Raw genomic sequence first — 23,101 nt, forward strand, 5'->3', positions numbered from 1 at the left:
GAACTCCCCCCAAGTTGTTTCCACAGGGATGAGACTGATTACAAGGTTCATCTGACTACTGGAAAGATTGACGGGTCCCTCCCAGACGAGGCCCGTGGAGGGAGTTCCGTGGGGCGGAAAGGCGGGGCGGGGGAGGGGCAGCGTGGGGGGTACTAAAAACCGGAATATGGATAATTGGAGGTAAGTAAACAATTAAATAAATAAAACGAAATCCGTAGCGCGCCCTGCATCGCAAATTGCGATGCAGCGCGCACTACGAAATTTGTTTTATTTAATTGTACACTTACCTCCAATTAACCATTTTTCGGTTTTTAGTACCCCCCACGCTGCCCCTCCACCGCCCCGCCTTTCCGCCTCACGAAACTCCCTCCACGGGCCGCGGCTGGTCCCTCCTGAACATCGTAGCGACACTAGGGCTGATGGTTTTCCCTTAGTCTTGGGGGTAGCTGTCAGTAGTCGGCAAACCACCTCCAGTGGGGTGGGGAGTCAAGAGGTTTAACAATAAACATATTCAAATAAAGATATAAAAGGACAATTGCCAGGACAAGGTCCTTGGGATGCCTAACAACAGGGATACTTGAAGGCAGAAAAAAGGGTAAGAAATGGTCAGTAGTTATGGCTCCGCCTGCCCCACAGCTGAGTTTCTGAGACTTGCAATCCGTCCAGTAGATGTCGGCCTGATGCACTAAAAGCTACTGCAGGCTGTTTGCTTTTTCAGTTGATAATATGTGAAATAAGATTACAAGAGAATGTTTTCATACTTAAAGCACATGTGCAAAAAGTAATACTGATATAAAACAAGCAAAAACAAATATTGGCAATGCTTCACTCCCTTTCAGAAATATCAAAATGTTTGCAGAAATGTTATAAGTCGACAACTATACTTGAATATGTAAACATGTGTAGATACATGAGTATATTTATGTGCAAAACCATTCCAGAAGTTCAGTTGTTATCTGATTTTTGTTTAAGTTGTTAAAATATTACACAGACCTTTGGTTTTTCTGAACTCTTGTACAAGAAACTCAGCCTCTTCCTGGATCCGCTCCTCGATGGCTGCCATGCATAAGTTTTATAACAAGCATTTGCAATGCAATAGGTCTTGCATTTGCAAGATTTTTAGCTATTGGCATAGTAAATTACAATGCCTTTTATGTATGTGCTTAAAACCTGAAATAATAAAAGGCATAGTCATTTACAATACCAGTAGGTCAAAGTTTCAAAAATGCGAGACCTATTGCATTGCAAATGCTTGTTTATCTATTTGGTTATGGACTACTTTTTTTTTTTTTTTTACAAGCGCCCCATTGTGCATACAACCTCTAATGGGGGCCATGACACTTTCTTTAGACGCGGCTCGTCTAAAGAAAGGTGCACCGCCTCAACTGGTTTAATTTTCTTAATGATCCACATGGCTTTTGGTTTAACATCCGTGATTTGTGCCTCGATTTGTAATTTGTTTTGTTCTCAGTTAAGGGGTACTCGGAGCAGGAGGCATCCGAGGTGGCAGCGTGCACAACACCGCCTCCGAGCAGATGGCCAAAGTGGCATTTTCATTCTTTCTATCACGTTTCTCTGTTGCTCTGGGATATTTTGTTTACATCTGCCTAAAACTACCTACAGATGCAAGCAACATAAAAAAGTCTCTCCATCTGTGTACATGTGTATGTCCCCGATTGTAAGGGCATGGTGAGACAAGTAATGCCTATGTTTTCTCAGTAAAGTGCACTTGGTTGGGGCTGACAACCAAATGCCCGTATAACAGCCATGTAATCTCTCCTCGCTGGTGGTTGGGATTTAATTCAGTTGACTTTGTGTTTAAGATTACCACCACACACTCACTTACTTGTTTTTAACTACAGGGACTCTGTAAGTACTCAAATATGTTGGGTGGGGACAAAAGGCGTATAACTGCTACTTACGATTCTGTGGGATATTTTGTTTATAACTGCATTTCAACAACGCAAATGCTGTGTACCTACCTTCTTACTCTGTCTACTTCCACGTGCAAGCAACACTAACAAAGGCTCTGTACCCGATGATCGTGACCCCATGGCAAGCCTCGCTGGAGACAGAGATTTAATTAAATTGACTGCATGTTTAAGATTCCCTTCCCATGCACTAATGTGCTTTAAAGTACAGGGACTTAATAGTGGAACATGTGTTGGGTGTGGGTAAGGGGCATTTAACTACACGGGGCTTCACAGCTAGAGCTGGCACCTTCGGAGCTCGGGAAGAAGGTATGAGCCTTGGAGGTGGTGGCTCAAATGACTGAGCCTCATGTAAAGTGCTCCAAAACCTCTGAGGCCAGCTTCCATGATATAAACTGCAAATAAAATCATTCTGTAATGATGAAACTGTGTAAGAACTATAATGTTGCTTTAAACTTACATCAACAGCAGTGAAGGGCGGTACTGGTGCAGAGTTTAAGTTGTTGTCTACACTAGTGACTGTTAATCGTTTAACTCTGTTATGCACTTTGCAGATCCTTCTTACCGGTGAAGTCACGATGATGGGTGGGTTTGCATCCAGGCGCAAGGGCGGTGCCAGATGGGGACTGACAAGAAGCTAACTCTGGTCCCAGGAAGGAAGGAATGAGATCAAGTCCTGCGACCGATGGTGATGGCCATCTTGCAGTCACTTTAGGAGTACCTCTGCCGAGGGCCAGAAGGTTATTGGCTCACAGCATATCAAAAGGGTAAAGGTATAGCCAATGGGGCAGCCTTGAAATTGCATGATCTCGCTGGATGATAGCATGTCTGAGGCCTGAGCGTAAGTGGAGCAAGAGTGAACCCACAAGGAGACTCTGCTGGTGTTGTGCTTTGCCCTTGTGGGACCCACTTATCCAGGCCTCACCTGTTCCTTTATTCCGTGGCCACAGCTGCTGAATGGGGGGGGGGTTCTTGACATTGCCCTACAAAGCATAGCTTCTACCCCCGCAGCGTGGGACATACCCGACCGTGTGCCGGGGCAAAGACCATGCCAAGAGCGGGCCCTCCTATGCCTGTCCGCAGGTGGATGAGGCTGGGCTGGGTCCCTCTCTTGGTTTTTGGGATTGAGAACACGAGACGCTTTTATTACCTCTATTAATACATCTTTAATAGTGATATTCTCTGTAAACACCAACACCAATCCCACATCATGGGGAAACTGAAATTTGCATCAAACTCTACGAGAAAGGGGAAAAATCTGCAGGAGCAAGCACACCAATAACAAACTACCTACCAATGCTATGGGTTTAATTATTAATGAAAATGTTAACACAGAGGAATGTTTAGCTGTTACTCAGTCAGCTTTGAATGCAGCTATAGAAGAAGCCAGGACAGAATTAGTGACCCTAGAAAGTGGTACAAATATTACTAGCTGCCCAGGGGAAAACACATGCATTCCACCTAATTTAAACAAGACACCTTGCGTACCAACGTCCTCATTAAAGATATCTGTCTTTTCACGTACTAATCAACTGATTTTCCCTCCTGCACTAAAATGATTAAGATAATAAAAGTACAAAGTATCACGAGATAGAAAAAGAATTGGCATCAAATATTTTTAAAAACCTGAAGGGACTATTAAAAAAGCTGCATGCCAAACTAGACACCATTGAAAGAAGATTCATGGCTGAAATAAAAATGGCAAAAAAAAATGTTGAACCGAATGGGAAAAAAGTTAAAGACCTTACATCCTCAGATTAAATCTCTGGTGAAATACACCCTATTGAACTGGCTAGTAGGGAGCCTATGGGACATTCTTTGTGGGAAATGGCCAATAATATATCGTCTGGTTTAGCTGCCCTGCACCAAACAAGGGAAAATGTAGTTACATGCACAAGAAAACCTGAACTTTCCCGTACAAATACCATTAATAATACCGTCAATAACACTAATGGAGCCATAGAAATAACAGCCTCTAGATCTATGAGGAATGCCCAGGATACTTTCATGTACTACCTCAGGCAACACCATACAATTATATTAATAGATGTTCCAAAGTTGGCATAGCAGGCTAATGAAACATGCAGGGTCTTAAAGAATAAGGTTATATACTGGTTTGCAAAGAACAGTAGTTGTAGCACAAACTTACTCTATTGAGGAATTACTATGACAAGAAGAGTAAAATGGGGTGGTGACTCGAGGAAACTCTGCCAAGGGCACTGTGTTCTAAATTTGTGTTCCCATGAACGGGGTGAAGCACTGCTCAGAGAATTTCCCCAAAGGTAAATGATGGTAGAGAAACAACTAGGTGACATTGTGGCAGTACCACTCGGGGTTTCTATGCACGAGATGTTGAACAATCTACCCATATTAGTAATGGTCATAAACTTACAGACTGGTAAACACAGCTTTCATTTACAAACAGATTTGCACCACCCAGAAGATAGAGTGAACTTGATTGACTGCATAAGAATGCTACGTAGAAAACTAATGCAAATGCCCTCAGTAATTCAAATTAGCCCAAAAAGCACCATAAAAAAGACCCAGTTGCATACAAATTTGGTCATTGCAACATGGAATATAGCTGGGATTAGAAACAAGATTGAAGCCTAGCTCGAAATAGTTTAAAACTGCCATTTAGTCATTTTACAAGAAAAGTGGCACATTGAGTCTTCTTATATTGACGGATACTCTTCTGTGATAACACCAGTAATCAAATGGAAGGGCTAAAAGGAGGATTAGCGACCTTGACTTCTGTTACATCCCCACTTATTCTTAAGCAAACCTACACCAATTTGCAGTTTTTAAAAAAAATTATGGTTTCAAACTACCGAAAATGTGTGCATATTGTTAATTAATTTCTGTAATAATATTTTTGCTAACATCAGAAACCAGGTTGTTATGGCCCTAGAAGAAGAGTTAGACATGTTCATAAAATGCATCAAAGTGATTCCATATATATCTGCGCTGGTGATTTTAATTGCAGAAAATGTGATGTTCTAGAAGGGGTAAACTGTGGATATACGGGTGAATATGGTAAAGTTAGCCCTCACTTTCCTTATAATCCCTTCGGTGAGACAATTAATGGAATAATGTAGAAGTATAATTTAGAGCTTTTGGAGCAATCGAGTGTAGAAGGAAAAGTTGTTACTCCAGCGTATGAAGGCTATAAACATTCTTCAAATATTGATCACAATTTGGTCTTAGAAAGCGGCCTAGAACTAATGGAAAATTTTGAAGTTGTAGAAAGTATATTTAGTAATCACCATACACTATTCTTGACCATTAGACATCACAATATCCCAGGAGAGGGTTCGCCTTGCTAAAGACATTGAAACCAAATGTGAAAATGGAATAAATAAATATTAAATAGCACGGTGTTAACCCGTCCTCTTTCCTTGATAAAATAGTGCATGAAAAGCATCAAGATATTAAAATTTGCATGGAAGGAAACTCCACTGACCCACACGTTATTATGGCCTTTTGTAATATTACAGCCGCAATAGCAGGAGATTTAAAAATTTGCAATTAGAAGAACTCCAAGCAAAGCACTAGTTGGTTTGACCACCAATGTACAAAAACAAACCAAGATATTAAAAAAGCTTAAAAGATAGCCCAAGAAATAGAAAAACGCTTAAAACTTTGAGGAGGTCTTATAAACAGGCCCTAAATAAAAGTAGAGTAGCGAATACCGTAGGAAGCCTTAGGAAAACTAGTACAGGCAGCAGATACTCAGGATGTAACATTATTTTGGAAAACAATAAATCATCCTTCTTTCGGAGATCAAACCTCTGTTAAGATAGAGACCTTAGTGCAATCTTCAGATTGGATGAGTCATTTGGTGAGGTATTTAATCCAAAAAATTACAGTCTATTGGTTCACAAAAAAACCTTGCAACAATAGATTGTCCAACTCTGATGCCCATTACTCTGGACGAGATAATAGCTGCTTTAGAGAGATGTGCCAATGGGAAGTCACCTGGTCTCGATGGGGTACCCATAGATACGTTTAAATTGGATAACTATTTTTGGGCCTCAATCCTGTTAAGAGTGGGCAATGCATTAGCAGGCAGTGTTTTTTACCGTGACCTGGACAGAAAGTGTTATTGTACCAATTTTCAAGAAGGGAGATGGGGTGATGCAAAATGTTATCGCCCAATATACCTTCTCGACTCAACCTCCAAACTGATGGGTAGAGTTCTTTTGGAAATATTAGAAAATTGGGCGAACGACAACTCAGTGCTAACAGAATCCCAGTATGGGTTCAGAAGAGAGGTAGGGACCATTGAGAAGTGTATAAATCATCATTTAATTATTAGTAAATACACACTCTCCAGGATAGGCCACCTACACTTATGTTTTGTAGATTTAACAAGTGTGTTCGACTTGAACAATCATGCACAATTATGGCAGAAATTGGACAAAATGGGCGCCCTTAGTGAGATTATTATCTATTTATCACAAATATATAATTATTTATCTGCCAGAGTACGATATAAGATAAAAGGCGAGTGTACTCCACGCTTTAAGGTAACAAGTGAGATCAGACAAGGCTGTGTTCTTGCTCCGTTGCTCTTTTCTCTCTATGTTAACTGAGTTGATCAATCCTTTCAAAAGTTAAATGCTGATGCCCCTGAAGTTGGTAAACATACAACCCCTGTACTATTGTACACAGATGATTCAGTTCTGTTATCCAGAACCGCAAACTGTCTCCAGTGCCTAATTGAGAACTTATTTGCATACATGTAAGAAAAGGATTCAAAGCTTAATCTGAAAAAAACCCATTTGCAATGGTATGTGGGAAAGGGAAACCAAAAACGAGCATATATAATGTCAAGGAGGTACCGATAGCCGAAACTCATACTGTATGTACTTGGTATACTTTTCACATCTAATGGGGGCCGCAGATCGAAATATGTATATAATATATTTTACGATCAATAGAGGCCATTTTTAGATTTTCCACCAGGATAGGGAATAAACTAATTAGAGAGATCCTAACCCTTTACAAGAGCAAGTGTATATCTGTAACCTGCTATGGTGCTGCATTTTGGGGAATGACTAATTGTGCCTTACTTTAGATTCAAGAGAATGTTTTTCTAAGGAGATTACTAGCAGTCCCAAATTCAACCTCTTCGTACATAGTACATAAGGAGTTAGCAGTTCCCAATATTAATGATCACATCAGTGTCACTCCACTTACTGTCTGGCATGGGATATGGAGCAAAAGTGGAACTAAATTTACCCAGGAAATTATAACCGATTGCTTAGCCCTTGACTGCAGTAAAAAAAATCCCATGGCTGGCATATGTCAATAAACTCTTAAAAGAGTTTGATGAGAATATTGACATTAATTACCCCATGAAAGTTTTATGTTACAGCAAGAAAGAATTGAAAATGGAACTTATAGGGGCTAGAGAATCCCTAAGGGAAATCACTGAGTGCTCAAAACCAGCGATTAAGACCGTTTGTGAAGGGCCATCTGAGATACGCATACAACAATGTCTACTCTCAGTATCAAACCTACAACACAGATTTTAATTTGCCAGATCAAGATTGGGTACCCTTCATTTTATAATAGCTTTCCCCGACATGGGTAAATGGAATCAAAAACTACCAAGTTGCCCTTGCAACGAAAAGTCACATCAGTCAACCTTACATTTTATTATTTTTTGAAATCTTTATAAGGATATTAGAAAGAGCATTTTATGCCCTCTTTGCCATGGCAAAAAACTATATTCTTACAAAGCTGCATTTAGCTTTATCTGTAGTTTGGAAAATGAGAAAGTATGTTACGCTGTGTGGCTATCAAAAGAAGGAAGGCCTATTCACATCTCGAGTCCTTAGTCTACGAAACTACATAGGATGTATACCCCTAGAGGGACTTTTAGGTATTTATGTTTTACCCTACTCTAGTAGGCTGTAGTGGGAGGGAAATGGGAATGGCAGAGGTACATGCCAGTGGATGACAATGGCTGACCCAAACCCCCCTCTATGTTTTATATATGTATGTCTTGATGCACTTTTAGGATTCAAAAAGGCCAACCAAACAGGTAAAGCTGGCTCTGTACCAGATCTTAAATGAAGCAAAAGGCTGTTTTTCCCCTGTAGATCAGCAAAATGTTCCTCACGTGAGATGTAACTCAGTTAAACGATGTACCTAGATCAGCAATTTAATAAGAATAGCTTCTCTGTACCCTAATAACATTTTCAAGTGTGAGCCAGGTCTCAGCTGTATATTGCTGGTCTAGCGTACCCAGCAGAGCTATGAGCTGGGAGTATTGACAGTGGATATTTGTATCGCACTTTAAGCCACCTGTATGGTTCAGTTTAAGAGAAGAAATGGCAGGGCCAGCATTGAGGTTGCCAGCAACAACCAGAGCTCTAGATGTATTAATCCCAACATGCTCTTGCCGCAGCTTGGCACAGATGTAGAAGCATGTCCAGTTTAGAGCAATCTTAAGCATCAAAATCAATTAGTATCTGGCTTCGAGATTCGAAGGCAGGAAGGCTGCGAGAAGAAGAAATGCAGCTGAATCCAAATGTTTAGAGGGTAACACTTCTAGCAAAGTATGCAGCAACATGTGTATTAATGTCAGCCCACTTTAGGGTGACCAACTGGCATGGGTGTAAATTCAGGACAGTGAGTGTAAAATTTCAGGACAAAGGGTCAAACCTCAGGACAAAAATTCAGGACAGAAGGTCAGAATTCAGGACAAAAATTCGGGACAAAAGGCACATTTTACAGACACATCAGAGGAGGTCGCGCAATATTAGATAAGTAAATAGACAGCCAACACAAGCACAAGTCAAAATACGCTTTTATTAGGTTTAGAGAACCTTGCTCTGCATCTGTTGTGTGCCTGAGTGAAACTTATATACCTGCGTTTGCATATTCAAAACAAAAAAAACTTGAAGAAAAAGATCAAAGCTGAAGGCTTCTCAGATCTTATCCCCCTACCCAATTGAATAAAAACACCCAATCCTATCAATCATCCCACGGGAATGTAATGTGTAAAAGCTAAGGGGGCTCAGGGGCCAGGGTAAACATGAAAATAGTAACAGCGCACATGCAGAAACTTTGCACTATTGGAGCAAAAAAAAATAATAATAAAGGACAATTTTATTGTATACCATTATCACTGCTTGTGTGACAGTTTAAGAGGCTAACAGTGGATGCACCTGGCTGACATGTGCCAAAATGAAACTTCCACCTCCCCAGAGCTTGGCCTCTGGTGAGGTGACAGGAGCCCATAAACACACAGTTTGCCATGCCCTGGGCTCTGGCAGGAGGAGGCCCAGCAAATGCTGTCACTGCACAGAGAGGCCCATTATCCATCTGTATGTGATGATTAGTCCAAGGTACAGAATGATAATGGGTCGATAGCAGTCTGTACCAGGTCGGGGAGGGGCTGCTGCAGGCCACTGATCACAGCTGGCCCCTGCAGTGAGAGTTACTGAAGTCTCAGGCTGCTTGCAGGGGGCAGCTCACTCTAAAGTCCGAAATTACGGACAAAAGGCGTCAGTGAAAGAGCTCTTCATGGACAGACAATGACATTTACAGATGGTTGGTCACCCTAGCCCAATTGGTGAAGGGGTACTGCTTGAATCAATAGTTTAGCATGTTGCAGGTTCGAATGGCATAACTGCCACTTCACAATGTTGTGAGCAAACGTGGTAAATTACCCACAAGTGTCAACAAGCACACTAGTTATGTTTGATGTAGCGCCTCAATCTGGCATTATTAATTCATACATGGATTCCGTAGTTTACGGCCCTGCACCTGCGCTAGACTTGAAACACACTAGTTTCACCCGTAGCTAGTTTAAGCTTGTAGTTGTATGAGAAGCCAAATGGCTTCGGCGATGGTCGCGTTTATAGTTCAGGACTTACTGCTCTGTCAGGGCATCGAATATTTACAGCACAAGGTATTAACGGGGCGGTGCAGTTGTGCAGCGACACCTGGCAGACATGATGAATAGCGCAATGTGAGGAAACTTGGAGACACATCTAATGACTTCCAGCTCTGTCCAAGTTGAGCAAATTACTGGAAGGAAGCCATTTAGTAAACAAGCATTGGCATAGCCAATAGGTCTCGCCTTTGGGACCTTAGAAGTGTTTAGCCATGCAACAGTTGCATAACTAAATACTTATAAGGTCCCAAAAGAGAGACCTATTGGCTATGCCAAGCGGCATGAAAGTGATCTCGATCAAACATCAAAGCGGCCGTGTGGCCGCAAAAGTGAAAGTAATCGCGGCAAGCATGGTGCGCGCGCCCGCGCACATGCACTGTAGCTCTAGACTGGCCTGGTAGCACTTTTTGGAGCCCTCTCAATAAGTCTCGCCAGACCAGCGCATGCGCTGGGAAAGGCGAGGCCTAAAAAGGTACACAGACCAGTGGCAATGATAAAGATGTACAGATAAGGCTGATGACTCATGTTCCTACTGGAGAGAGTGGACACTTCTGACTCAAATACAGTAGGGGAGATGATTAGTATGCCTGCTGAGGAGAACATGCATTCTCCAGAGGGCAGAATTGTTTAAATAGATAGCTCGGTACTTACGGCTTTTGTCACATAGATCATTTTGTTATTTGCAGTTCATAAGTCACAAACCTCAGAAAGCACAGTGAGCTATGAACTGGCATGAAAGAGCTGCATGTAGAACTGCAAGGTATTGTTTAGAACTTCGTGATTTTCCCCTGTCTCTCATTATATGACGAGAAGTGCAGTGAGATGAAAGCTGGTACCAGACTAATGACCTCCAGCTTTGTCCCAATTTGTCAGTATTACTGAAAGTGGGGCATTTAGTTAACCCCTTCGATGCTGCGCAGATTCCGCCGCTGTGCTGACGGAATCTTGCGCGGGCGTGGTCATGACGGAATGGTTCCGTCATGAGCACAGCTCAACCGTGGGTCATGACGGAACCATTCCGTCATGAGCACCGAAGGGGTTAAAGAAGGTACACTAGGAAGTAGTCAGTTAAATCTCTGACTCTCCTAAAGACTTTTGAAATGTTACATTGTTTATGAGTGGTTAGGATGCCTAAAACAACCTGTGCCTGGCCATCCTTTCAACACAGCTCCTTCATGAAAGTTTGCTGGTACAAAAAAAGCTAATCACATTATCCAACGATGCTGTTGGTGAGCAAGGTTGCATGCAATTCCCAATAGAATACGCAGACAGCAACCCTGCTCAGGATCATATTTGCATATCAAGGAGGGGAGCAAAATAGCCCCAAAGAGGGACATCGGAGGGATTATGTGACGGCGCTATACCCAAGGCCATGGGAGTTAGGCGACTCATCAGCCAAGCGAGATAACATATAAGGATGGATTTTCCACACCTGCCGTATAACTATTGGTTGCATATCTGGTGTCTCCCCAGTAATTGCAAAGGATGATGCACTGCGCCAGGCCGGTTCTATAGTTTCAATTGAACACCCTTCAGTCAACAATGGCAGCATTCAAATACTGCACAGATTGGATTGGGAAGATGTCTGGGGGCCAGAAGGAGTCCACAATGGCAATTGGCAAAATAGCCAATAATATGACCTCAACACTAGAATATTAAGGGGCATAATTTTCTTACAGTGAACTCCCCCCAAGTTGTTTCCACAGGGATGAGACTGATTACAAGGTTCATCTGACTACTGGAAAGATTGACGGGTCCCTCCCAGACGAGGCCCGTGGAGGGAGTTCCGTGGGGCGGAAAGGCGGGGCGGGGGAGGGGCAGCGTGGGGGGTACTAAAAACCGGAATATGGATAATTGGAGGTAAGTAAACAATTAAATAAATAAAACGAAATCCGTAGCGCGCCCTGCATCGCAAATTGCGATGCAGCGCGCACTACGAAATTTGTTTTATTTAATTGTACACTTACCTCCAATTAACCATTTTTCGGTTTTTAGTACCCCCCACGCTGCCCCTCCACCGCCCCGCCTTTCCGCCTCACGAAACTCCCTCCACGGGCCGCGGCTGGTCCCTCCTGAACATCGTAGCGACACTAGGGCTGATGGTTTTCCCTTAGTCTTGGGGGTAGCTGTCAGTAGTCGGCAAACCACCTCCAGTGGGGTGGGGAGTCAAGAGGTTTAACAATAAACATATTCAAATAAAGATATAAAAGGACAATTGCCAGGACAAGGTCCTTGGGATGCCTAACAACAGGGATACTTGAAGGCAGAAAAAAGGGTAAGAAATGGTCAGTAGTTATGGCTCCGCCTGCCCCACAGCTGAGTTTCTGAGACTTGCAATCCGTCCAGTAGATGTCGGCCTGATGCACTAAAAGCTACTGCAGGCTGTTTGCTTTTTCAGTTGATAATATGTGAAATAAGATTACAAGAGAATGTTTTCATACTTAAAGCACATGTGCAAAAAGTAATACTGATATAAAACAAGCAAAAACAAATATTGGCAATGCTTCACTCCCTTTCAGAAATATCAAAATGTTTGCAGAAATGTTATAAGTCGACAACTATACTTGAATATGTAAACATGTGTAGATACATGAGTATATTTATGTGCAAAACCATTCCAGAAGTTCAGTTGTTATCTGATTTTTGTTTAAGTTGTTAAAATATTACACAGACCTTTGGTTTTTCTGAACTCTTGTACAAGAAACTCAGCCTCTTCCTGGATCCGCTCCTCGATGGCTGCCATGCATAAGTTTTATAACAAGCATTTGCAATGCAATAGGTCTTGCATTTGCAAGATTTTTAGCTATTGGCATAGTAAATTACAATGCCTTTTATGTATGTGCTTAAAACCTGAAATAATAAAAGGCATAGTCATTTACAATACCAGTAGGTCAAAGTTTCAAAAATGCGAGACCTATTGCATTGCAAATGCTTGTTTATCTATTTGGTTATGGACTACTTTTTTTTTTTTTTTTACAAGCGCCCCATTGTGCATACAACCTCTAATGGGGGCCATGACACTTTCTTTAGACGCGGCTCGTCTAAAGAAAGGTGCACCGCCTCAACTGGTTTAATTTTCTTAATGATCCACATGGCTTTTGGTTTAACATCCGTGATTTGTGCCTCGATTTGTAATTTGTTTTGTTCTCAGTTAAGGGGTACTCGGAGCAGGAGGCATCCGAGGTGGCAGCGTGCACAACACCGCCTCCGAGCAGATGGCCAAAGTGGCATTTTCATTCTTTCTATCACGTTTCTCTGTTGCTCTGGGATATTTTGTTTACATCTGCCTAAAACTACCTACAGATGCAAGCAACATAAAAAAGTCTCTCCATCTGTGTACATGTGTATGTCCCCGATTGTAAGGGCATGGTGAGACAAGTAATGCCTATGTTTTCTCAGTAAAGTGCACTTGGTTGGGGCTGACAACCAAATGCCCGTATAACAGCCATGTAATCTCTCCTCGCTGGTGGTTGGGATTTAATTCAGTTGACTTTGTGTTTAAGATTACCACCACACACTCACTTACTTGTTTTTAACTACAGGGACTCTGTAAGTACTCAAATATGTTGGGTGGGGACAAAAGGCGTATAACTGCTACTTACGATTCTGTGGGATATTTTGTTTATAACTGCATTTCAACAACGCAAATGCTGTGTACCTACCTTCTTACTCTGTCTACTTCCACGTGCAAGCAACACTAACAAAGGCTCTGTACCCGATGATCGTGACCCCATGGCAAGCCTCGCTGGAGACAGAGATTTAATTAAATTGACTGCATGTTTAAGATTCCCTTCCCATGCACTAATGTGCTTTAAAGTACAGGGACTTAATAGTGGAACATGTGTTGGGTGTGGGTAAGGGGCATTTAACTACACGGGGCTTCACAGCTAGAGCTGGCACCTTCGGAGCTCGGGAAGAAGGTATGAGCCTTGGAGGTGGTGGCTCAAATGACTGAGCCTCATGTAAAGTGCTCCAAAACCTCTGAGGCCAGCTTCCATGATATAAACTGCAAATAAAATCATTCTGTAATGATGAAACTGTGTAAGAACTATAATGTTGCTTTAAACTTACATCAACAGCAGTGAAGGGCGGTACTGGTGCAGAGTTTAAGTTGTTGTCTACACTAGTGACTGTTAATCGTTTAACTCTGTTATGCACTTTGCAGATCCTTCTTACCGGTGAAGTCACGATGATGGGTGGGTTTGCATCCAGGCGCAAGGGCGGTGCCAGATGGGGACTGACAAGAAGCTAACTCTGGTCCCAGGAAGGAAGGAATGAGATCAAGTCCTGCGACCGATGGTGATGGCCATCTTGCAGTCACTTTAGGAGTACCTCTGCCGAGGGCCAGAAGGTTATTGGCTCACAGCATATCAAAAGGGTAAAGGTATAGCCAATGGGGCAGCCTTGAAATTGCATGATCTCGCTGGATGATAGCATGTCTGAGGCCTGAGCGTAAGTGGAGCAAGAGTGAACCCACAAGGAGACTCTGCTGGTGTTGTGCTTTGCCCTTGTGGGACCCACTTATCCAGGCCTCACCTGTTCCTTTATTCCGTGGCCACAGCTGCTGAATGGGGGGGGGGTTCTTGACATTGCCCTACAAAGCATAGCTTCTACCCCCGCAGCGTGGGACATACCCGACCGTGTGCCGGGGCAAAGACCATGCCAAGAGCGGGCCCTCCTATGCCTGTCCGCAGGTGGATGAGGCTGGGCTGGGTCCCTCTCTTGGTTTTTGGGATTGAGAACACGAGACGCTTTTATTACCTCTATTAATACATCTTTAATAGTGATATTCTCTGTAAACACCAACACCAATCCCACATCATGGGGAAACTGAAATTTGCATCAAACTCTACGAGAAAGGGGAAAAATCTGCAGGAGCAAGCACACCAATAACAAACTACCTACCAATGCTATGGGTTTAATTATTAATGAAAATGTTAACACAGAGGAATGTTTAGCTGTTACTCAGTCAGCTTTGAATGCAGCTATAGAAGAAGCCAGGACAGAATTAGTGACCCTAGAAAGTGGTACAAATATTACTAGCTGCCCAGGGGAAAACACATGCATTCCACCTAATTTAAACAAGACACCTTGCGTACCAACGTCCTCATTAAAGATATCTGTCTTTTCACGTACTAATCAACTGATTTTCCCTCCTGCACTAAAATGATTAAGATAATAAAAGTACAAAGTATCACGAGATAGAAAAAGAATTGGCATCAAATATTTTTAAAAACCTGAAGGGACTATTAAAAAAGCTGCATGCCAAACTAGACACCATTGAAAGAAGATTCATGGCTGAAATAAAAATGGCAAAAAAAAATGTTGAACCGAATGGGAAAAAAGTTAAAGACCTTACATCCTCAGATTAAATCTCTGGTGAAATACACCCTATTGAACTGGCTAGTAGGGAGCCTATGGGACATTCTTTGTGGGAAATGGCCAATAATATATCGTCTGGTTTAGCTGCCCTGCACCAAACAAGGGAAAATGTAGTTACATGCACAAGAAAACCTGAACTTTCCCGTACAAATACCATTAATAATACCGTCAATAACACTAATGGAGCCATAGAAATAACAGCCTCTAGATCTATGAGGAATGCCCAGGATACTTTCATGTACTACCTCAGGCAACACCATACAATTATATTAATAGATGTTCCAAAGTTGGCATAGCAGGCTAATGAAACATGCAGGGTCTTAAAGAATAAGGTTATATACTGGTTTGCAAAGAACAGTAGTTGTAGCACAAACTTACTCTATTGAGGAATTACTATGACAAGAAGAGTAAAATGGGGTGGTGACTCGAGGAAACTCTGCCAAGGGCACTGTGTTCTAAATTTGTGTTCCCATGAACGGGGTGAAGCACTGCTCAGAGAATTTCCCCAAAGGTAAATGATGGTAGAGAAACAACTAGGTGACATTGTGGCAGTACCACTCGGGGTTTCTATGCACGAGATGTTGAACAATCTACCCATATTAGTAATGGTCATAAACTTACAGACTGGTAAACACAGCTTTCATTTACAAACAGATTTGCACCACCCAGAAGATAGAGTGAACTTGATTGACTGCATAAGAATGCTACGTAGAAAACTAATGCAAATGCCCTCAGTAATTCAAATTAGCCCAAAAAGCACCATAAAAAAGACCCAGTTGCATACAAATTTGGTCATTGCAACATGGAATATAGCTGGGATTAGAAACAAGATTGAAGCCTAGCTCGAAATAGTTTAAAACTGCCATTTAGTCATTTTACAAGAAAAGTGGCACATTGAGTCTTCTTATATTGACGGATACTCTTCTGTGATAACACCAGTAATCAAATGGAAGGGCTAAAAGGAGGATTAGCGACCTTGACTTCTGTTACATCCCCACTTATTCTTAAGCAAACCTACACCAATTTGCAGTTTTTAAAAAAAATTATGGTTTCAAACTACCGAAAATGTGTGCATATTGTTAATTAATTTCTGTAATAATATTTTTGCTAACATCAGAAACCAGGTTGTTATGGCCCTAGAAGAAGAGTTAGACATGTTCATAAAATGCATCAAAGTGATTCCATATATATCTGCGCTGGTGATTTTAATTGCAGAAAATGTGATGTTCTAGAAGGGGTAAACTGTGGATATACGGGTGAATATGGTAAAGTTAGCCCTCACTTTCCTTATAATCCCTTCGGTGAGACAATTAATGGAATAATGTAGAAGTATAATTTAGAGCTTTTGGAGCAATCGAGTGTAGAAGGAAAAGTTGTTACTCCAGCGTATGAAGGCTATAAACATTCTTCAAATATTGATCACAATTTGGTCTTAGAAAGCGGCCTAGAACTAATGGAAAATTTTGAAGTTGTAGAAAGTATATTTAGTAATCACCATACACTATTCTTGACCATTAGACATCACAATATCCCAGGAGAGGGTTCGCCTTGCTAAAGACATTGAAACCAAATGTGAAAATGGAATAAATAAATATTAAATAGCACGGTGTTAACCCGTCCTCTTTCCTTGATAAAATAGTGCATGAAAAGCATCAAGATATTAAAATTTGCATGGAAGGAAACTCCACTGACCCACACGTTATTATGGCCTTTTGTAATATTACAGCCGCAATAGCAGGAGATTTAAAAATTTGCAATTAGAAGAACTCCAAGCAAAGCACTAGTTGGTTTGACCACCAATGTACAAAAACAAACCAAGATATTAAAAAAGCTTAAAAGATAGCCCAAGAAATAGAAAAACGCTTAAAACTTTGAGGAGGTCTTATAAACAGGCCCTAAATAAAAGTAGAGTAGCGAATACCGTAGGAAGCCTTAGGAAAACTAGTACAGGCAGCAGATACTCAGGATGTAACATTATTTTGGAAAACAATAAATCATCCTTCTTTCGGAGATCAAACCTCTGTTAAGATAGAGACCTTAGTGCAATCTTCAGATTGGATGAGTCATTTGGTGAGGTATTTAATCCAAAAAATTACAGTCTATTGGTTCACAAAAAAACCTTGCAACAATAGATTGTCCAACTCTGATGCCCATTACTCTGGACGAGATAATAGCTGCTTTAGAGAGATGTGCCAATGGGAAGTCACCTGGTCTCGATGGGGTACCCATAGATACGTTTAAATTGGATAACTATTTTTGGGCCTCAATCCTGTTAAGAGTGGGCAATGCATTAGCAGGCAGTGTTTTTTACCGTGACCTGGACAGAAAGTGTTATTGTACCAATTTTCAAGAAGGGAGATGGGGTGATGCAAAATGTTATCGCCCAATATACCTTCTCGACTCAACCTCCAAACTGATGGGTAGAGTTCTTTTGGAAATATTAGAAAATTGGGCGAACGACAACTCAGTGCTAACAGAATCCCAGTATGGGTTCAGAAGAGAGGTAGGGACCATTGAGAAGTGTATAAATCATCATTTAATTATTAGTAAATACACACTCTCCAGGATAGGCCACCTACACTTATGTTTTGTAGATTTAACAAGTGTGTTCGACTTGAACAATCATGCACAATTATGGCAGAAATTGGACAAAATGGGCGCCCTTAGTGAGATTATTATCTATTTATCACAAATATATAATTATTTATCTGCCAGAGTACGATATAAGATAAAAGGCGAGTGTACTCCACGCTTTAAGGTAACAAGTGAGATCAGACAAGGCTGTGTTCTTGCTCCGTTGCTCTTTTCTCTCTATGTTAACTGAGTTGATCAATCCTTTCAAAAGTTAAATGCTGATGCCCCTGAAGTTGGTAAACATACAACCCCTGTACTATTGTACACAGATGATTCAGTTCTGTTATCCAGAACCGCAAACTGTCTCCAGTGCCTAATTGAGAACTTATTTGCATACATGTAAGAAAAGGATTCAAAGCTTAATCTGAAAAAAACCCATTTGCAATGGTATGTGGGAAAGGGAAACCAAAAACGAGCATATATAATGTCAAGGAGGTACCGATAGCCGAAACTCATACTGTATGTACTTGGTATACTTTTCACATCTAATGGGGGCCGCAGATCGAAATATGTATATAATATATTTTACGATCAATAGAGGCCATTTTTAGATTTTCCACCAGGATAGGGAATAAACTAATTAGAGAGATCCTAACCCTTTACAAGAGCAAGTGTATATCTGTAACCTGCTATGGTGCTGCATTTTGGGGAATGACTAATTGTGCCTTACTTTAGATTCAAGAGAATGTTTTTCTAAGGAGATTACTAGCAGTCCCAAATTCAACCTCTTCGTACATAGTACATAAGGAGTTAGCAGTTCCCAATATTAATGATCACATCAGTGTCACTCCACTTACTGTCTGGCATGGGATATGGAGCAAAAGTGGAACTAAATTTACCCAGGAAATTATAACCGATTGCTTAGCCCTTGACTGCAGTAAAAAAAATCCCATGGCTGGCATATGTCAATAAACTCTTAAAAGAGTTTGATGAGAATATTGACATTAATTACCCCATGAAAGTTTTATGTTACAGCAAGAAAGAATTGAAAATGGAACTTATAGGGGCTAGAGAATCCCTAAGGGAAATCACTGAGTGCTCAAAACCAGCGATTAAGACCGTTTGTGAAGGGCCATCTGAGATACGCATACAACAATGTCTACTCTCAGTATCAAACCTACAACACAGATTTTAATTTGCCAGATCAAGATTGGGTACCCTTCATTTTATAATAGCTTTCCCCGACATGGGTAAATGGAATCAAAAACTACCAAGTTGCCCTTGCAACGAAAAGTCACATCAGTCAACCTTACATTTTATTATTTTTTGAAATCTTTATAAGGATATTAGAAAGAGCATTTTATGCCCTCTTTGCCATGGCAAAAAACTATATTCTTACAAAGCTGCATTTAGCTTTATCTGTAGTTTGGAAAATGAGAAAGTATGTTACGCTGTGTGGCTATCAAAAGAAGGAAGGCCTATTCACATCTCGAGTCCTTAGTCTACGAAACTACATAGGATGTATACCCCTAGAGGGACTTTTAGGTATTTATGTTTTACCCTACTCTAGTAGGCTGTAGTGGGAGGGAAATGGGAATGGCAGAGGTACATGCCAGTGGATGACAATGGCTGACCCAAACCCCCCTCTATGTTTTATATATGTATGTCTTGATGCACTTTTAGGATTCAAAAAGGCCAACCAAACAGGTAAAGCTGGCTCTGTACCAGATCTTAAATGAAGCAAAAGGCTGTTTTTCCCCTGTAGATCAGCAAAATGTTCCTCACGTGAGATGTAACTCAGTTAAACGATGTACCTAGATCAGCAATTTAATAAGAATAGCTTCTCTGTACCCTAATAACATTTTCAAGTGTGAGCCAGGTCTCAGCTGTATATTGCTGGTCTAGCGTACCCAGCAGAGCTATGAGCTGGGAGTATTGACAGTGGATATTTGTATCGCACTTTAAGCCACCTGTATGGTTCAGTTTAAGAGAAGAAATGGCAGGGCCAGCATTGAGGTTGCCAGCAACAACCAGAGCTCTAGATGTATTAATCCCAACATGCTCTTGCCGCAGCTTGGCACAGATGTAAAGCATGTCCAGTTTAGAGCAATCTTAAGCATCAAAATCAATTAGTATCTGGCTTCGAGATTCGAAGGCAGGAAGGCTGCGAGAAGAAGAAATGCAGCTGAATCCAAATGTTTAGAGGGTAACACTTCTAGCAAAGTATGCAGCAACATGTGTATTAATGTCAGCCCACTTTAGGGTGACCAACTGGCATGGGTGTAAATTCAGGACAGTGAGTGTAAAATTTCAGGACAAAGGGTCAAACCTCAGGACAAAAATTCAGGACAGAAGGTCAGAATTCAGGACAAAAATTCGGGACAAAAGGCACATTTTACAGACACATCAGAGGAGGTCGCGCAATATTAGATAAGTAAATAGACAGCCAACACAAGCACAAGTCAAAATACGCTTTTATTAGGTTTAGAGAACCTTGCTCTGCATCTGTTGTGTGCCTGAGTGAAACTTATATACCTGCGTTTGCATATTCAAAACAAAAAAAACTTGAAGAAAAAGATCAAAGCTGAAGGCTTCTCAGATCTTATCCCCCTACCCAATTGAATAAAAACACCCAATCCTATCAATCATCCCACGGGAATGTAATGTGTAAAAGCTAAGGGGGCTCAGGGGCCAGGGTAAACATGAAAATAGTAACAGCGCACATGCAGAAACTTTGCACTATTGGAGCAAAAAAAAATAATAATAAAGGACAATTTTATTGTATACCATTATCACTGCTTGTGTGACAGTTTAAGAGGCTAACAGTGGATGCACCTGGCTGACATGTGCCAAAATGAAACTTCCACCTCCCCAGAGCTTGGCCTCTGGTGAGGTGACAGGAGCCCATAAACACACAGTTTGCCATGCCCTGGGCTCTGGCAGGAGGAGGCCCAGCAAATGCTGTCACTGCACAGAGAGGCCCATTATCCATCTGTATGTGATGATTAGTCCAAGGTACAGAATGATAATGGGTCGATAGCAGTCTGTACCAGGTCGGGGAGGGGCTGCTGCAGGCCACTGATCACAGCTGGCCCCTGCAGTGAGAGTTACTGAAGTCTCAGGCTGCTTGCAGGGGGCAGCTCACTCTAAAGTCCGAAATTACGGACAAAAGGCGTCAGTGAAAGAGCTCTTCATGGACAGACAATGACATTTACAGATGGTTGGTCACCCTAGCCCAATTGGTGAAGGGGTACTGCTTGAATCAATAGTTTAGCATGTTGCAGGTTCGAATGGCATAACTGCCACTTCACAATGTTGTGAGCAAACGTGGTAAATTACCCACAAGTGTCAACAAGCACACTAGTTATGTTTGATGTAGCGCCTCAATCTGGCATTATTAATTCATACATGGATTCCGTAGTTTACGGCCCTGCACCTGCGCTAGACTTGAAACACACTAGTTTCACCCGTAGCTAGTTTAAGCTTGTAGTTGTATGAGAAGCCAAATGGCTTCGGCGATGGTCGCGTTTATAGTTCAGGACTTACTGCTCTGTCAGGGCATCGAATATTTACAGCACAAGGTATTAACGGGGCGGTGCAGTTGTGCAGCGACACCTGGCAGACATGATGAATAGCGCAATGTGAGGAAACTTGGAGACACATCTAATGACTTCCAGCTCTGTCCAAGTTGAGCAAATTACTGGAAGGAAGCCATTTAGTAAACAAGCATTGGCATAGCCAATAGGTCTCGCCTTTGGGACCTTAGAAGTGTTTAGCCATGCAACAGTTGCATAACAAATACTTATAAGGTCCCAAAAGAGAGACCTATTGGCTATGCCAAGCGGCATGAAAGTGATCTCGATCAAACATCAAAGCGGCCGTGTGGCCGCAAAAGTGAAAGTAATCGCGGCAAGCATGGTGCGCGCGCCCGCGCACATGCACTGTAGCTCTAGACTGGCCTGGTAGCACTTTTTGGAGCCCTCTCAATAAGTCTCGCCAGACCAGCGCATGCGCTGGGAAAGGCGAGGCCTAAAAAGGTACACAGACCAGTGGCAATGATAAAGATGTACAGATAAGGCTGATGACTCATGTTCCTACTGGAGAGAGTGGACACTTCTGACTCAAATACAGTAGGGGAGATGATTAGTATGCCTGCTGAGGAGAACATGCATTCTCCAGAGGGCAGAATTGTTTAAATAGATAGCTCGGTACTTACGGCTTTTGTCACATAGATCATTTTGTTATTTGCAGTTCATAAGTCACAAACCTCAGAAAGCACAGTGAGCTATGAACTGGCATGAAAGAGCTGCATGTAGAACTGCAAGGTATTGTTTAGAACTTCGTGATTTTCCCCTGTCTCTCATTATATGACGAGAAGTGCAGTGAGATGAAAGCTGGTACCAGACTAATGACCTCCAGCTTTGTCCCAATTTGTCAGTATTACTGAAAGTGGGGCATTTAGTTAAAGAAGGTACACTAGGAAGTAGTCAGTTAAATCTCTGACTCTCCTAAAGACTTTTGAAATGTTACATTGTTTATGAGTGGTTAGGATGCCTAAAACAACCTGCGCCTGGCCATCCTTTCAACACAGCTCCTTCATGAAAGTTTGCTGGTACAAAAAAAGCTAATCACATTATCCAACGATGCTGTTGGTGAGCAAGGTTGCATGCAATTCCCAATAGAATACGCAGACAGCAACCCTGCTCAGGATCATATTTGCATATCAAGGAGGGGAGCAAAATAGCCCCAAAGAGGGACATCGGAGGGATTATGTGACGGCGCTATACCCAAGGCCATGGGAGTTAGGCGACTCATCAGCCAAGCGAGATAACATATAAGGATGGATTTTCCACACCTGCCGTATAACTATTGGTTGCATATCTGGTGTCTCCCCAGTAATTGCAAAGGATGATGCACTGCGCCAGGCCGGTTCTATAGTTTCAATTGAACACCCTTCAGTCAACAATGGCAGCATTCAAATACTGCACAGATTGGATTGGGAAGATGTCTGGGGGCCAGAAGGAGTCCACAATGGCAATTGGCAAAATAGCCAATAATATGACCTCAACACTAGAATATTAAGGGGCATAATTTTCTTACAGTGAACTCCCCCCAAGTTGTTTCCACAGGGATGAGACTGATTACAAGGTTCATCTGACTACTGGAAAGATTGACGGGTCCCTCCCAGACGAGGCCCGTGGAGGGAGTTCCGTGGGGCGGAAAGGCGGGGCGGGGGAGGGGCAGCGTGGGGGGTACTAAAAACCGTAATATGGATAATTGGAGGTAAGTAAACAATTAAATA

General features: G+C 41.9%; 1 protein-coding gene across 2 annotated transcripts in view; it reads right to left on the reverse strand.

Moving 5' to 3' along the window:
• The window catches only part of LOC146798087 (cytochrome P450 2G1-like), a 299,091-nt gene that overhangs the window by 206,618 nt on the left and 69,372 nt on the right, over nucleotides 1-23,101 (reverse strand). The gene's annotated exons all lie outside the window — the stretch shown is intronic.

The sequence above is a fragment of the Triturus cristatus genome, chromosome 9 (assembly GCF_964204655.1).
Source record: "Triturus cristatus chromosome 9, aTriCri1.1, whole genome shotgun sequence".
Classification (NCBI taxonomy): domain Eukaryota; kingdom Metazoa; phylum Chordata; class Amphibia; order Caudata; family Salamandridae; genus Triturus; species Triturus cristatus.